This window comes from Mobula hypostoma, chromosome 19 (genome assembly GCF_963921235.1).
Source record: "Mobula hypostoma chromosome 19, sMobHyp1.1, whole genome shotgun sequence".
Classification (NCBI taxonomy): Eukaryota; Metazoa; Chordata; class Chondrichthyes; order Myliobatiformes; family Myliobatidae; genus Mobula; species Mobula hypostoma.
In genome coordinates this window covers 57,533,101-57,550,064 of record NC_086115.1, presented here as the reverse complement: position 1 = coordinate 57,550,064, position 16,964 = coordinate 57,533,101, and the positions used below count along the sequence as shown (strand labels likewise).

The window sequence follows — 16,964 nt, the reverse complement described above, 5'->3', positions numbered from 1 at the left end:
GCCAAACATTTTAATTTCAATTTCCATTCCTGTTCCGACATGTCGATCCGACATGCCTCCTCTTGTGCCACCCTCAAGGTGGAGAAGCAACACCTTATATTCCATCTGGGTAGCCTCCAATCTGGTCAGTTTCTTCATGTGGTTAAAAAAAAATATCCTCCCTCTCCATTCTTCCCATCTGACATTTTACCACTTCTCACCTGCCTATCACTTCTCCCTGGGTCCCCTCTTCCCTTGCTCCCATGGTCCACTTACCTGTCAGATTCCTTCTTCACCAGCCCTTGACCTTTCCCACCCACCTGGTTTCACCTATCACCTTCTAACTATCCTTTTACCTTCTCATACTGATTTTCCCCCCTTCCTTTGCAGTCCTGATGAAGCGTCTCGGCCAGAAGTGTCGACTGTTTACTGAGTTGCCTGACCTGCTGAGTTCCTCAGGCATTGTGTGCGTTGCTATGTTACTATATACTATCTTGAGATTCATTTTCTTTCAGGCATTTACAGGAAAAATACAATGGATTTTTACAGAAGCTATACATAAACAACGAATGGAGAACCACCAAGGTACAGAAGAAGATAAATCGTGCAAACAAAAGAAATACTCTGAACATGTCGTAAAGAGCCCTTGGAAGTGAGTCTGTTAGTCTTAGACTCAGTTCAGAGTGATAGTGATTGAAGTTACCCACACCGGTTCAAGAGCCTAATGGTTGTAGAATAATAACGTTCCTGAACCTGGTGGTATGGGACCATCCTGCCTGATGGCCGCAGTGAGAAGAGAGCATGGCCTGGGTGGTGGGGGTCTTTGATGATGGATGCAGCTTTCTTGTGGCAGCACTACGTGTACTGAGTGGTGGGGAAATCTTTGCCTGAGATGCACTCTGCCATTCCACAATCATTCAGTCCACCATGGCAAGAACACTCGAACACCATGAAGTGAATTGCCAAAGCATAATGGACAATGGATCAAATACTGGTAAATGAGTCACTGCAGGATGCAAGCTGGTGTCATAGGGCAGGTGGAACCCTTGTGCTTGCATTCACTGCACTACCTGAACAGCATCTCCTGAAGCTCTCCTCTCCTGGTGAGCAGCCTAGACGTTGCAGGGCCTATTTCTCTGCTATATCACTCAATAGTTGAGTTGATTCAATCACTTAATAGCTGATTGACAACACGCTTCAAGCATACAAGACCATGAAGTGCAACATGTCACTAAAGATTCATTTTCTACAATCCCATTTAGACTTCTTCCCTGCAAATCTTGGCACTGTCAGTGATGAGCATGGTGAAAGGTTTCACCAGGACATTGTGGTCATGGAGAAACAGTATCACGGCGACTGGAATCCAACAATACTGGTTAATTATTGTTGGATACTCAAGCGAGAAGCCTCAGACACTGAGTACAAATGAAAATCATCAACAAAACATTTTTAGCTGAGTTGAACTATTGCAAAGCATCAGCACCATTATGCAATTAAACACATTATATTCAATAAAAGGTAATTTCTTGTATCTCCAAATTTCTACGTGATACCAGTAGTCTGAAATTATATTTGTGTTCAGCTTCAAGCAGTCTATCATAAACCAAAAAAAATTTCTGAGGAAGGAACACTTTTGAAAAGAAAAATTGTTTTCCTGTGTAACCCAGGGGCAGACTCGATGAATATGTAATCAGCAGTGAATCTACACAACCTCTTACTCACTGCTGACCTCCAGAATGTTTTGGTTTGCTTTATTTGCATCCTATCCCAGGAACTCATTGGAAGGTGGTGGCCAAACTCTGCCGAGTGGCAGCTCTTCAATCCCATCACCCGAGATCCAGAACAAAAACTGCCGCAATGCAGCTCAAGAAGAATTCTTTGCCGGGCGGCTAAATCACAGACTGTGATGAAAGGTCATCAAGCTTGAAACATCATCTCTGCTTCTCCCTCTCAAGATGCTGCCTGATCTACATTTTCAGTTTTTATATTAGCTAAACCACAATGCCAGTTTCAGCCCGTGAGCAAAGCTGTAAAAGCGAAATGTATGTTTATCATAGTCAGAAACTGCCACTGAAACATTCCAAGACTATTAAAATATTATTGAAAAATGTGACCAATTACTTAAAAATGTAATTGAGAAAGTTACTAAAGTACCTAAAAATATATGGAAAGAAAACCATTCAAACATGTCTAAATATACTCAACTGCTCGGCAAATCTTAAAAAATAACAACATGACTTTAATTTATTACAGACATCTTTCCCTCGAATGAAATCAGCCTGTGGATTCCTCAGGTGAAATTCAGTATATGATCTGATTGGAAAGAAGCATCTGCAGTTGAAAGTTGGGACCTTTACTGCACTCAGAATTAGGAGTCCAGTTATAAGTGGCATGAAACAATAGGGACCAGTGATGAAGGAATTGGAATTATAACTATAATTAATAATTACTATTAATTATTTTTCACAGCTAGCCCAGGTGGGAAGGGGGCTGCCTAGGTTGTGGCTCCCATTCCTCTTGACACATCCTCCTCATTTGCTCCACCAACTCCAATAAGTTCTGGTGATAAGAGTTAGTGGAGATACGTCTCTACTAAAAGCAGCATAAGGTGCTCCCTCCCTCCGCTAGTAGAAGATTGAGAGGAGGTTTGATAGAGCTATACATAATTATGAGGAGTATAGATAGTGAAATACAAGCAGGCTTTTTTCCTCTCAGGTTGGGTGGGTCTACAAGCAGAGGTCCTGGGATAAGGTTGAAAGGTGACAATTTAAGGGGAACATGAGGGGCAACTTTTTCACTCAGAAGGTTGTGAGAGTGTGGAATGAGCTGCCAGCACAAGTGGTGCATGTGAGCCCGATTTCAATGTTTAAGAGAAGTTTGGATAAGTACGTGGATAGAAGGGCTATTGCCTGGGTGCAGGTTAATGGGAGTAGGCAGCTTAAATAGTTCAGCAAGGGCTAGATGGCCTGAAGGGCTTGTTTCTGTGCTGTACGTCCCTATGACTCTATCCTGCTGGTCACTCTTGGGCAAGGTGTACAGCTGCTTAGCCCCCAGATCAGGGTCACGTGAAGCCATGGGAGGTGGTGGGTGGTCGTATGAGCAGCCAGTGCATCTCACAAGTCCTGGTTATGTGACCACCAATCGCAGGCAGGCAATCTCTGAAGAGTATTGCTGGGGTCACCTGTCTTGTAAAGACACTGTCCAGAAGTTGGCAATGGAAAACCACTTCTGTACAAAAATTTGCCAAGAACAATCACGGTCATGGAAAGACCATGATCTCTCATGTCATACAACACAACACAGCACATACCAGATGATGGTAAGAGTTATCCACTGAAGATGATGATGCTATGCAATATGCAGTCCACCACCAAACCATTCCACCAACCGTGACAGGGTTCCTTCAGAGATGATCCAGGGGCGGCCAGTGGCCTGTTCTGTCAGGTTTTGTGATACACCTGGATTTCGCCGTAAAGCTGCTATGTAAGTGTGCAGGAACCATCAGCCAAAAGGTTTGCAAATAGCTTTTGTCAAACACTCACCATCCTTGGGTTTACAAAGGGAGATTAAATGAAAATGGCAGTGCAGAGAAATGGTCTCAAGACCTCTGTGACAATACTGGGTAATAACCTGAATAGTTTGCAACAGGTATGAATCTGATCAGTTCTCATATGACACAGAGCTGATGTGAGGTTGCATAATGCCTGCAAAAAGATCCACGTGTATTCATTGGCTTCTACTGAACTAGTGGTGCTCACTCAGCTGACTAGGCCCTGGCAAGAAAAATACTGAATGTAACTGTTCAGTAGAGACTTTCAGGGACTTCACTATCTTTGCAATGCAAGATAAAATTTGTGATATTGTAAATATTTCCAACTGCAGGCTGGAAAGGAGTTTTGGTCATGCCCTTAGTGTGCTCTTTAACAGCCATTGACAAAGCAGTCGTTAAGCTGCTCCCAGATTGTTGCTGTGATTACAGAGGTGGCAGATTTCCAAGAGGATGTTCTTATTAAAGTGTAGATCTCACACACATTGTTCCTCATCGATGCTTGTTAAACTGTCTTAGCTGTCATGGTCTCTCCTTCCTTCCCAAACTCCTCCTGTTTTTCCCTCTCCTGTCAGGTTGTCCAGTTCAAAATGACCTCTGCTTATTTCCCCAGTCAAGCGTTGCTCCAAGGAGAATCCTACTGAAGCATCTGGGAGCAATTAGCTTCTGCAAAAACCTTAAAGTGTTCACATGCATAATACACACAATTTAAGCTCTAGGAGCATTTGAGCCTATTACCCTTTGAGGGCTATTACCCCACAACCATCAGTCTCTTGAACCAAAGGGGATAACTTCACTCGCCCCATCACTGAACTGTTCCCAGAAGCATTGGACTCACTTTCAAGTGGACCTCATCTCATGTTCTCGATATTTCTTGGTCATTTATTGTTATATTTATCTTTATTTTTGTTTTCGCACAATTGCAAAATCATTGGTTGTTTGCCCATCCTGTTGGGAGCAGCTTTTCATTGATTCTGTTGTGTTTCTTGTACTTACTGTGAATGCCTGCAACAAAATAAATCTCAGGGTTGAATATGCTGACATATATGTAATTTGAAAATAAACTTACTTGAACTCTAAGCTTAAATAGTGTTCGTGCATCGTTTTTTTCACACAAAACAGTGTTAATTTTCCCAAGTAAAGAAAAAAGGTACACGCATTATCAGAACATTTCAGAAGACCTTATGGGTACCAATTTCCAGCTATTATGTAACCATTAGTATTATGTAGGCTGATATAGCTGCTAATTTCTGCTCAACATGGTCCAGCAGGCTGCATTGAGTGGACAATCAGTAAGTTTGGTTCTCTAACCCCTTTCCCACAAGAACCTGGGCTTCCCCAGTTGGCAGGCAGGGCTTTCCAGGCAATGAGCTGCAATACCTCCCCATGGCTGCGGTTTCATCCAAGGACTGAAGAGGCACTGATTCTGTGACAGACACCCCTACCCCATGCCAATTCTATACCCTCCCACTGATCGCATAGTGCCAAATGCCAACGAAAGATGTAGCGATGACATATGGGCCCATTTCAACTTGTAAACCTCTGACACAAAAACTAGAGAGCTTGCTGTCGTATACTTAATATTTCAATAGATTACTCAAATATTATCGAAATAACCCATAACTAATTATTTAAACGAACATGAATGCTTAATCAACTTATATATTTATACAGTATATCGGTTGAGTCCTGACGAAGGGTCTCGGCCTGAAACGTCGACTGTACCTCCTCCTAGAGATGCTGCCTGGCCTGCTGCGTTCACCAGCAACTTTTATGTGTGTTGCTTAAGCACTTATTGTTCATTTACATAATTAATTACAGGTTATATGTAAAAATATGTTAATTGCCTACATCATCACACTATTATGTGCGATGTGAACACCTTTCTGAAGTAAACTCAGAGTTACCCCCGTAATCTCAGAGTCCCGGATCTTGCTTTGAATGAGTTTAATGCTTGGAGGTTACAAAAGAAAACACTTGCACAGTATCAACATCTGCAGATTCTCTTGTGTTTATAGTATCTTAATTGACAATGCAATTGTCAACGTACTGTTAAAGAGCTAAATTCTTAGGCAAGAACATTTTAGTTAATAAATTTGAATTTACTCTACGTATTTTAGTAAGCGGGTTTAAAACAAAGTCTGCAACCTATATCCGTTGGAAATAAATGATAAATGATTTGAACCACTAATCTGATGAGCCCCACAATGGTGCCAAAGCTCTGCATGTGGGACCTGTACAGCCAGCTCTAGCGTCAGCATGTCACTGAAACCAGTGAATAAGATTATCAGTTTTTAAAGAACCTTTCAATCCTGGCCAGCACTGGAAAGTTAGTATCTTGCACAGAGTGATATCTGTATCTGTTGTGTAATTAATATTTCAATAATATTTGAGTAACCTTGTATATATATTATTTGATTAAGCGTTCTTGTTCATTTAAATAATTCATTTTGGTTATATGTATAAATACGTGAATTGCGTATGTCATCACGCTACCATGTGATACGGGTGTGCCTCGCTTAAAGTAAACTCAAAGTTAGACCCGCATTTCAGACTCCCGTGTTTTTCTTTGAATTAGTTTAATGTTTTGAAGTTACAAAACATAAGAGTATCTTTGAGGAAAAGGCGGGCACAGATGGCAGTGGAGAGAGTTTTGTACGATGCTGAAACAGCCTGGTGGCTCGGTGAAGTTAGTTCAGTGCATCAGGCAGAGGTGGTTTCTCTGTAGATGTGTGCTAACACCAACAGGGTCCCGAAGTGCAGGCCTTGCACACCTGGCTGCAAGCCAACTGTAAAACTGCCTTGCCTCAGTAGAGCCAGCTGCCAGTGTTTTCACTGGGTCTTCCAAGCCATCGACCTTCGCAAATCAATTCCCTGCTGATCTGCATTTGGCTTACAGCCAGCTGAATAGGGCAAGCACTTCAGGAACCCAGCAGCAATACCAGATTATTAAAAAAGCATATCTGGCAAAGGACACTCAGCACCAATATTCACATTGCCATTGCTTTCCTGACTGGGACACTGATCCGTGTGGTTCAGGCAACATACTGATGATATTCATCATCTTTTTTCCCACAGGGAGCTGGGTAGACTGTCAGAGTTGTCATTATTTTCCTTTAACAGGAATTATCTAGATTTTGCTCATAATAACTTGGGTTATGCTGTCACAAAATTCAACAGAACAGAATTAATCTCTTTTGTAAAACACTCTTCTTGTCAAAAGGCAAAAGAAAGAATCTCCCAGTGCAAGTGTAATGAATTCATCATGCAGCCTACTATAGTCCATTATGCACCTAAGCAGGAGGTACCAACCTTCAAAGTTCAATGTTCAAAATCTACAAACGTATTGCCAAAGTACATATATGTCACCAAATACACGCCTGAGATTCATTTTCTTGTAGGCATTCACAGTCATCATCATTGTTATATGCTGTGTTGCGTGACGTGGGTGATCATGGTTATCCATCTGTGTTTAGTCGGAGAAGTTCTAATAAGCCCTTCAAAATGTGTGCCTGTCCATCCCTTGATGAATACCATATGCTGTTGACCACAACTTTTCTTCTACCATTTCTTCCTGTCATTGCAAGACGTTCGAACTTTTCTTTCTTAAGTACGCATCCCAGAAATTCCAGCTGCCATTCCCTGATTGATGATGTCAGCTTTCTTCTTATTCCAGGTTTTCACAACACTTCCTCATTTGTTTCTCTGTCCCTCCATGATATTTTCATCATTCTTCTCAAAACTGCATTTCTGCAGCTTCGAGTCTTCTCTCATTTTGATATTGTCCAACATTTCCTTCCATATGTTAGTGTGGAATGAACGTAGTATCGCATTCACAGTAAATACAAGGAACACAATAGAATCAATGAAAAACCACACGAACGGGACAGACAAATGACCAGTGTGCAAAAGGCAACAAATAAATAAATATATCAATCAATAAGCAATAACTATCGAGAACATGTGATGAAGAGTCCTTGAAAGTGAGTACTTGTATATCAAGTAACTTCTGGAAACGATTGCTCTTCTCAGCATTTAGATTTGACACTTTGTCATTTGCTTTTCTAAGTGAAATGATTATAAAATAAATAATATATAAACTGATTCTTTGTTACCTTAGTCTAAAGTTAATTGAGGTGACTTTTAAAGGCGAAGGTTATTGTTTATTTCAGCATGACTGGTGTAATTTGATAAAATGTTTTTCATCCACAAACTATGCATTAATGAAATACAGATTGACTGTGCTCAACCACAGTTTTCTAACAGAGTGGATGGGGTTAACTGGTTCAAACTAGTCAGTTGTTCCAACACAACAATTTTTTTTAAATTAAAAGGTATGCCTCCTGTGGACTCTGGACAGAAGCACTGGCATCAAGTTGCGGAATCTCTGGCTAATCTTTCTCTCTAGTCCCCTCTCCTGTCCTGCGCTGAATTAGAAGAAGCGCTGTGAAAGCAAGAGGCCGCTTGAAGGGGAGAAACGTGAGTAAGATGCCGGAGCCAAAGAAACTTCTGCAAAATCTAAGTTGAAAGCTCTTCATTGTTCAGATGGTGAAAAATAATCAAAGATAAACTTATGACTAAAACTTTGCATCATTCTAGTGCTGCAGTGCTCAAAAACAAAGGATATACTGTATGATATAAAATTCAAATCAGTGATGTGATTGGTGTGTGTCAGGAGAGCCTTTTAGATACCAAAATGGCATTCATGGCGCTTACACAAACATTTGAGCAGAATCTGCCAATCTTCATGTCATTGAAGGGGTTAACATAAACTTGAATGTTTACAGGAAGAATGCAAAACTTATAGATCATGGTGTCAATCTGCATCGAATACTGATTTTTATAACTCTGTTGCCATTTGGAGATCTGTCCAGCACTTCAACAATACAATCAGCAGCACAAAGGAGGTATTTGAAAAGATCCTCTATTAATCACAGCTTAATTGCTGATTCCTTGCCCCTGGCTGTTGCTTCCAGTCCACAACAGTCTGGAACACACACAAAATGATGGAAGAACTCAACAAATCAGGCAGCATCTTTGGGGGAGAATAAACAGTCAACATTTCAGGTTGAGACCTGCTGAGTTCCTGCACCATTTTGTGTGTGTTGCTCCAGATTTCCAGCATCTGTAGAATCTCTTGAATCTGGATATCTTCAGCGAATGTTACTGTGAATGTATGTGCCGCCACTGGTGTTTAGGACAGCAATGAAGGTCCTCAATCCCTGGTGAAATTCAGGGCTTCTTTCATCATGTCAGTAGCTTCCTCTCAGTTTTAACTAGTGCCAGTCATGCAGGTCCCGGGTGTAGAAGGATTCTTCATAAACAAGAGAAAATCTGCAGATGCTGGAACTCCAAGCAACACACACAAAATGTTGGAGGAACTCAGCAGGCCAGGCAGCATCTATGGAAAAGAGCACTGTTGACGTTTTGGGCCAAGACCCTTACCAACAATGTTATTTTACCACTCATGACTCTTAGTGCTGAGCTGAACCCCCATACGTGGAGGACCATGGACCACTCTTAGTCTGGCCTCTATCCTCTGACTTGTTTGGGCATGGGTGACCCTACCAAGAGCCAAAGCATAATGTCTTGACTTCAGCCAACAAATCTCTCTGGGTCAATGAGGCACGCAAACCTGCAAACCACGGCAATGTTGTGTTTCTCTTGGAGGACTACTAGAAGTAGTTAAGAACGTCTGATGTAAAGACAAAGAAAGAAAATTCTCAAACATGAGGAAATTCTCATCAGTCTTGCCGCAGCTTTACACAACAGGAGCTGGAATAGTTCACCCTGCCCCTTCAGCCTGTCCTGGCATTTGATATGATCATGGCTAATCAGTGGTAAATGCTTATTATAAAAACACATACCAAGGTACAATGAAAATCATTTGTTTTGCATGCCACCAGTACAGATTACGTCATCACATCAGTACATCGAGGTAGAGTAAGGGAAACACTCACCACCTCCACTGCACGAGGAAATCTGCAGATGCTGGAAATTCAAGTAACACACATTAAAGTTGCTGGTGAACGCAGCAGACCAGGCAGCATCTCTAAGAAGAGGTACAAAAATGTGTGGCCACCTCCAACGGGATCCCACCACTAAGCACATCTTTCCCTCCTGCCCCCCTCTGCTTTCTGCAGGGATCGCTCCTTACGCGACTCCCTTGTCCATTCATCCCTCCCCCCCCATCCTTCCCCACCAATCTCCCTCCTGGCACTTATCCTTGTAAGCGGAACAAGTGCTACACATGCCCTTACACTTCCTTCCTTATCACCATTCAGGACCCCAGACAGTCCTTCCAGGTGAGGCAACACTTCACCTGTGAGTCGGCTGGGGTGATATACTGTGTCCGGTGCTCCTGATGTGGCCTTCTATACATTGGCGAGACCCGACGCAGACTGGGAAATCATTTTGCTGAACACCTACGCTCTGTCTGCCAGAGAAAGCAGGATCTCCCAGTGGCCACACATTTTAATTTCACATCCCATTCCCATTCTGACATGTCTATCCACGGCCTCTTCTACTGTAAAGATGAAGCCACACTCAGGTTGGAGGAACAACACCTTATATTCCGTCTGGGTAGCCTCTAACCTGATGGCATGTACATTGACTTCTCCAACTTCCGCTAATGCCCCACCTCCTCCTGGTACCCATCTGTTATTTATTTATATACACACATTCTTTTTCTCTCTCTCTCCTTTTTCTCCCTCTGTCCCTCTCACTATACCCCTTGTGCGTCCTCTGAGTTTTCCCCCCTCCCCCTTTTCTTTCTCCCTAGGCATCTTGCCCCATGATCCTCTCATATCCCTTTTGCCAATCACCTGTCCAGCTCTTGGCTCCATCCCTCCCCCTCCTTTCTTCTCCTATTATTTTGGATCTCCCCCTCCTCCTCCCACTTTCAAATCCCTTACTAACTCTTCCTTCAGTTAGTCCTGATGAAGGGTCTCGGCCCGAAACGTCAACTGTACCTCTTCCTAGAGATGCTGCCTGGCCTGCTGCGTTCACCAGCAACTTTGATGTGTGTCACTTCCACTGCAACTTGTTTCACATTTTCACCATGCTCTGAATGAAGAGGTTTCCCCTCAGGTTGCCCTTAAACATTTCACCCTTCACCCTTAACCTATGACCTCTAGTTCTAACCTCACCCAACCTTAGTGGAAAAGGCTGCTTGCACTTACCCGCTCTGGACCCTTCATAATTTTGTTAGCAAATCTCCCCTCAATCTCCTATGCTTCAGGGGATAAAGTCTTAACTTATTCAACCTTTCTCTGTAACTAAAGTCCTGTTAACATCCTTGTAAATGTTCTCTGTTCTCTTTCAAGCTTATTGTTATACAGTATTTCCTTAAGATAGGTGGCCAGAACTACACAAAATACTCCAAATTCGAACTCGCCGATGTCATATGCAACTTCAACATAACATTCTAACTCCTCTACTCAGTACTCTATTTTATCAAGGCCATTGTGCCAAAAACTTTCTTCGTGACTTTACAGTATCTACCTATTACACCACTTTGCAAGGAATTGTGGATATGTACTCCCAGATCCTCTTGTTCTACCACACTCCTCAGAGTCCTGCAAGTCCTACCCTGGTTTGTCCCCAAAGTGCAACACCTCATACTGACTTGCGTTAAACTTAATCTGCCACTTTTCAGCCCATTTTTCCAGTGGCCTTGTAGAATAACTTTGACGGGCAGCAGGTTGCACCATTGCCTGCCTAGGCACTGTCTAGAATTACCCTACTGCATAGCCCTCTATCTTTCTAAGCTCCATGTACCTGTCTAAGAGTCTCTTAAAAGACTCTATTGCACCTGTCTCTACCACCATCACTGGCAGTGTGTTCCACATACCCACCACTCTCATGCGTGAGAAACTTATGCCTGACATCCCCTTTGTACCTACTTCCAAGCACCTTAAAACTATGCCCCCTGATATGAGCTGTTTCAGACCTGGGAGAAAGTCTCTGGTTATCCACAGAATCAATACCTCTCAGCATCTTATATACCTCTATCAGGTCACCTCTTATCCTCCATCGCTGCAAGGAGAAAAGGCCAAGTTCACTCAACCTATTCTTATAAGGCATCATCTCCAATCCTTGTAAATCTCCTCTGCACTCTTTCTATAGTATCCACATCCTTCCAGTAGTGGTGACCAGAACTGAACACAGTACTCCAAATGGGGTCTAACTAAGGTCTTATACAGCTGTAACATTACCTCACGGCTCTTGACCTCAGTCCCACGATTGATGAATGCCAACACACCATATACTTTTTAACAACACTGTCAACCTGTGCAGCAACTTTGAACGTCTATGGACATGGACCCCAAGATCGCTCTGATCCTCCACACTGCCAGGAGTCTTACCATTTATACTACATTCTGCCTTCAAATTTGACCTATGAATGGGAGAAAATCAGAATAGTAGGTATGTGGTCCATGAAGCCACTGCCATTATAACTCCTGAGCAATCCCCTAACCAGGTTGTTTCTGGGACAATCTAACTCCCAAATAAGTATCTACTGCAGCATTTTTCGTAGCCTGCTGCTTTTTTGGAGAGTAGTGGGGATGTGATGCCCAAGGTTTTGGTTCAGAGGCCCCTCTGTGATCCGGGTCAACCATGGATGTTGCATCCTAGCTGTTTATATACTAGCCAGGACAGTACAATATGAAGAGCAAGCTCCCACTCTCCACTCATCTAATGAACCCAAAGGAAAGGCAGAGACGGATACAGTGTGGAAACAGCGGCATCACAGGAGTTGCCAGGCAGTTTGAACTCAGTGTAGGACTGACTTAAGGACATCAGCTCTGGAGTTTTCCTTGGGTTTTCTCCCAAAGCCTTCCCCATGGGTGGGTATAGCCTGATTGAATTCTTTGAGGACGTAACAAAACACGGTGATGAATGTAGAGCTGTGGATGTAGTATATATGGATTTCAGTAGGCATTTGATAAGGTTCCCCATGCAAGGCTCCTTCAGAAAGTAAGGAGGCATGGGATCCAAGGAGACCTGCTTTGTGGATCCAGAACTGGCTTGCCCACAGAAGGCAAAGAGTGGTTGTAGACAGGTCATATTCTGCATGGAGGTCGGTGACCAGTGGTGTGCCTCAGGGATCTGTTCTGGGCCCCCTCCTCTTTGTGTTTTATAAATGACCTGGATGAGGAAGAAGGGTGGGTTAGTAAGTTTGCTGATGACACAAAAGTTGGGGGTGGTGTGGATAATCTGGAGAGTTGTCAGAGGTTACAGCGGGACATTGATAGGATGCAGAACTGGGCTGAGAAGTGGCAGATGGAGTTCAACCCAGATAAGTGTGAAGTGGTTCATTTTGGTAGGTCCAATTTGAAGACAGAATATAATATAAATGGTAAGACTCTTGGCAGTGTGGAGGATCTGAAAGATCTTGGGGTCCGGTCGATAGGACACTCAAAGCTGCTGTGCAGGTTGACAGCATTGTTAAGAAAGCATGTGGTGTGTTGGCATTCATCAGCCATGGAACTGAGTTCAGGAGCCATGAAGTAATGTTACAGCTATATAAGACCTTGGTTAGACCCCACTTCAGTTCTGGTCACCTCACTACAGGAAAGATGTGGATACTATAGAGAGAGCGTAGAGGAGAATTACAAGGATGTTGCCTGGATTGGAGGGTGTACCTTATGAGAATAGGTTGCGTGTACTTGGCCTTTTCTCCTTGGAGCAACAGAAGATGAGAGGTGACTGATAGAGGTGTATAAGATCATGAGGGGCATTGACCGTGTGGAGAGCCAGAGGCTTTTTCCCAGGGCTGAAGTGGCTAAAACGAGGGGGCACAGTTTTAAGGTACTTGGAAATAGGGACATTTGGGGATGTCAGGGATAAGTTTCTCATACAGAGAATGGTGGGTGTGTGGAATGCCCTACTGGTGGCGCTGGAGGAAGCGGATACAATAGGGTCTTTTAAGAGCCTCTTAGATAAGTACATGGAGCTTAGAAAAATAGAGGGCTATGCAGTAGGGAAATTCTAGGCAGTTTCTAGAGAAGGTTATCAGCACAACATTGTAGGCTGAAGAGCCTGTAATGTGCTGTAAATTTCTATGTTCTATGAGCTGCCAACTTCGGCTGAGTAGCCCCATCTGCCCAAAGCAACTGGTTTTAAGGTGCGAGTTATCTACCTTTGCCCCTTCTCCTGTCAATAGAAATGGTTCTGCTGGATTTAGTAGCTAAGCCAAGTGAAGTGAGGCCATGGGCTGGACTTGGTTATCAGGGACTATTTGAGATGTTATGCCTTTGGGAGCATTTAATATGTAGTGGGGCCTTATCCACACTACCTCCCCTGGCTACGACAGTCTTAAGCAACCAGTTTGTCAGATACTGATTTTGAGATTAATTTGCAGACATTGGCGATTCATATGGTGCAGCACAGAAACATAGCGGTTAGCACAATCATTTTACAATGGCCATGATCACCAGTTGGGGTTTGATTGTCTGTAAAGTGTTTGTACGTTCTCTCTGTGACCGCATGGGTTTCCTCAGTGTTCTCCAGTTTTCTCAGTTCCGAAGGTGTACGGGTTAGGGTTAGTAAATATTATGTGCGCGCTGGAAGCATGGTGACACTCAGACTGTGTAGGTCACTGACACAAGCAACGCATTTCACTGTACAGTTTGATAAATAAAGCTAATCTAATCGAAAAGATCATTGTACTCAAGTACACTCCTGGCATTAGCAACACAGAAAAATTACTTTGACAGTGGCTACAATCATAGCATTCTCAAACAAGTACTGTCAGAGCATTTAATTGCATTGTTTTCTGAACATGTGTCTGCAAGGATCTCTGGCCCCAGGAGGTGACTCATTCATCCTCCTGGTATCATCATCATCACCATCATCATCATCATCATTATGTTCTGTGTTGTATGTCATGGTTGATTATAGTCTCCGTGACCATGATTGTTCTTGACAAATTTTTCTACAAACCACTTCTGGGCAGAGTCTTTACAAGATGGGTGACCCCAGCCACTACCGATACTCTTCAGAGATTGCCTGCCTGGCGTCAGTGGTCGCAAAACCAGGACTTGTGATACGCACCAACTGCTCGTACAACCATCCACCACCTGCTGCCATAGTTTCTCATGACCATGTCGGAGGGTTAAGCAGGTGCTACACCTTGCCTGAGGGTGACCTAGAGAGGTATCTCCACCCACCAGCCAGATATGACTCTGCCAAAACATCTAAAGTCTTGGAAGCTACTATTTCCTACACTGCGCCATCCTATGCTATTTCTCACCCTCTGTCCCATTACAACTCCCATTCCATTTAGATGAGTCTAGGCCAAGGGTTCCCAACCTTGGTTATTCCACGGACCCCTATCATTAACTGAGGGTTCCGTGGACCCCAGGTTGGGAACTCCTGGTCTAGCCCAATTCCCATTTAAACAGACCACACACACTAGATTTTGCTGTAAAAGTACTCTTAGCAGCCCTCTTTTAGCAAATGTCCTCCCCTCCACCAAATAGATGTTGAGATGCAAGAAATACACGCAAAATTAATTACATGAGAAATTAAAATTAAAGGATTAAAATAAATCTGGAGCAAGATACAATATAAAGGAACAAACAGGTTATGTTTGAAGTTTTTTAATTTTGACACAATTGTTTCAAACATTTATTTTTGATGGTTAATTCACAGTTATAAAGGCACACCTGCAATTTTAATGCTCGACTTGGCATCACAGTGTGAGAGTTGAAAACTCGCAAAGCTCTGAAAATTGAGGAGGTTGCCAATTTCCTGGACCAGGTGACGGCAAGAATTAACAGCTAAGTAATGTACAAATATACTAAAACAGATGTGTAGTCATAAAAAAAATCTTTTTGAAAATTAAATGAGGTTTAACCTCATTATCAAGATAGACTTCCCATTCACTCTTGACTACGTTTATTATTCAGTGATTTCTATTTCTACCTTTTCTGCTCTATTGCCTCATCACCGCCCCCCCCCCACCATCCCCTTCAGAGTTCCCTCATTGTGTTTTTCCATACTAGGAGTTGTGCTGAGTTACCACATGGAACATATGCACAGTGGCCACTTTATTAGTTACACTGCGCTGCTGTAGCCCATCCACTTAAGGTTTGACGTGTTGTACATTCAGAGATACTCTTCTGCACACCACTGTTGTGATGCCTGGTTACTCGAGTTATTGTTGCCTTCCTGTCAGCTTGAACCATTTGGGCCATTCTCCTCCGACCTCTCTCATTAACAAGGCAGTTTCGCCCACAGAGCTGCCGCTCACTGGATTTTTTTGTTGTTTTTCACACCATTCTCTGTAAAACTGTAGAGCAGGAATCTATGGGCCCCTTGGTTAATGGTAGGGGTCCATGGCATAATAAATGTTGGGAAAGACTGCTGAAGAGACAGTTGCGTGTGAAAATTCCAGATCAGCTGTTTCTGAAATACTCAAACCACCCCATCTGGCACCAACAATCATCCCACGGTCAAAGACACTTAGATCACTTTTTACTCATTCTGATATTTGGTCTGAACCTCCTGACCATGTCTGCATGCTTTTATGGATTGAGTTGCTGCCACGTGATTAGCTGAATAGATATTTGTATTAACAAGCCGGTGTAACAGTACACTTAATAAAGAGAATGTATCTTCATGCATATTTAATTTATTATTTATTTAGAGATATAGTACAGGACAGGGGCCTTCCAGCCCAACAAGCTGCTTTGCCCAGCAACTCATGAGGTGGACTGACAATCTGTCCCTGTGATTTTTTGCACCAAAGTAGTTGACCTTCGACAGGCAATCACTCAAAAGACCCAGACATAACTTTAGCATTGGCATGGCCAATGCACAATAGCCCAGAATCTGGTGAGGAAGAGAGGAGAGTCAATAAAGTACCATCATTAAAGTGCAAGTTTGCAGTGAGGAGGGGACAGCATGGTGCTGGGAGTCACCACAAGCGGCTGGGTAATTTGTCTCTCACTAGCAGTAACAGGACCTTATTTCATTCAGATCTTTCAAGTGAATGTAGTTTATTGCAAGATGGTGCTGATGATCATTAGCGATGTTCTGTGCACTGCAGAAAATTGTTCAAAAAATTTTTTTAAATACACCTCTTCTCCATCTCATGTTCTTGATATTTATTTAAAGTGGTGAATCTGTGGAATCCGTTGCCACAGGCGACTGTGGAGGCCAAGTCTTTATGTATACTTAAGATAGAGGTTGATGGATTCTTAATTAGTCAGGACACTAAGTGATACGGGGAAAAGGCAGGAGATTGGGGCTAACAGGGAAAATCGATCAGCCATGATGAAATAGCAGGACAGACTTGATGGGTCAAATGGCCTAATTCTTCTCCTACATTTTTTTTTTATTTATATTATTGTTTCTTCTTTTTGCATTTGCACAGTTTGTTGTCTTCGGCCTCTGGTTGAAAGCCCCCGTTGGGCAGCCGGTCATTGAT

General features: G+C 42.9%; 1 long non-coding RNA gene across 1 annotated transcript in view; it reads left to right on the top strand.

Moving 5' to 3' along the window:
* The first annotated feature begins 7,891 nt into the window (after positions 1 to 7,891).
* The window catches only part of LOC134358750 (uncharacterized), a 46,673-nt gene continuing 37,600 nt past the window's right edge, over positions 7,892 to 16,964 (top strand). The window contains exons 1-2 of the long non-coding RNA XR_010020937.1: positions 7,892 to 8,005; positions 15,185 to 15,292. This is a non-coding gene — a long non-coding RNA (uncharacterized LOC134358750). The remainder of the gene's footprint in view (positions 8,006 to 15,184; positions 15,293 to 16,964) is intronic.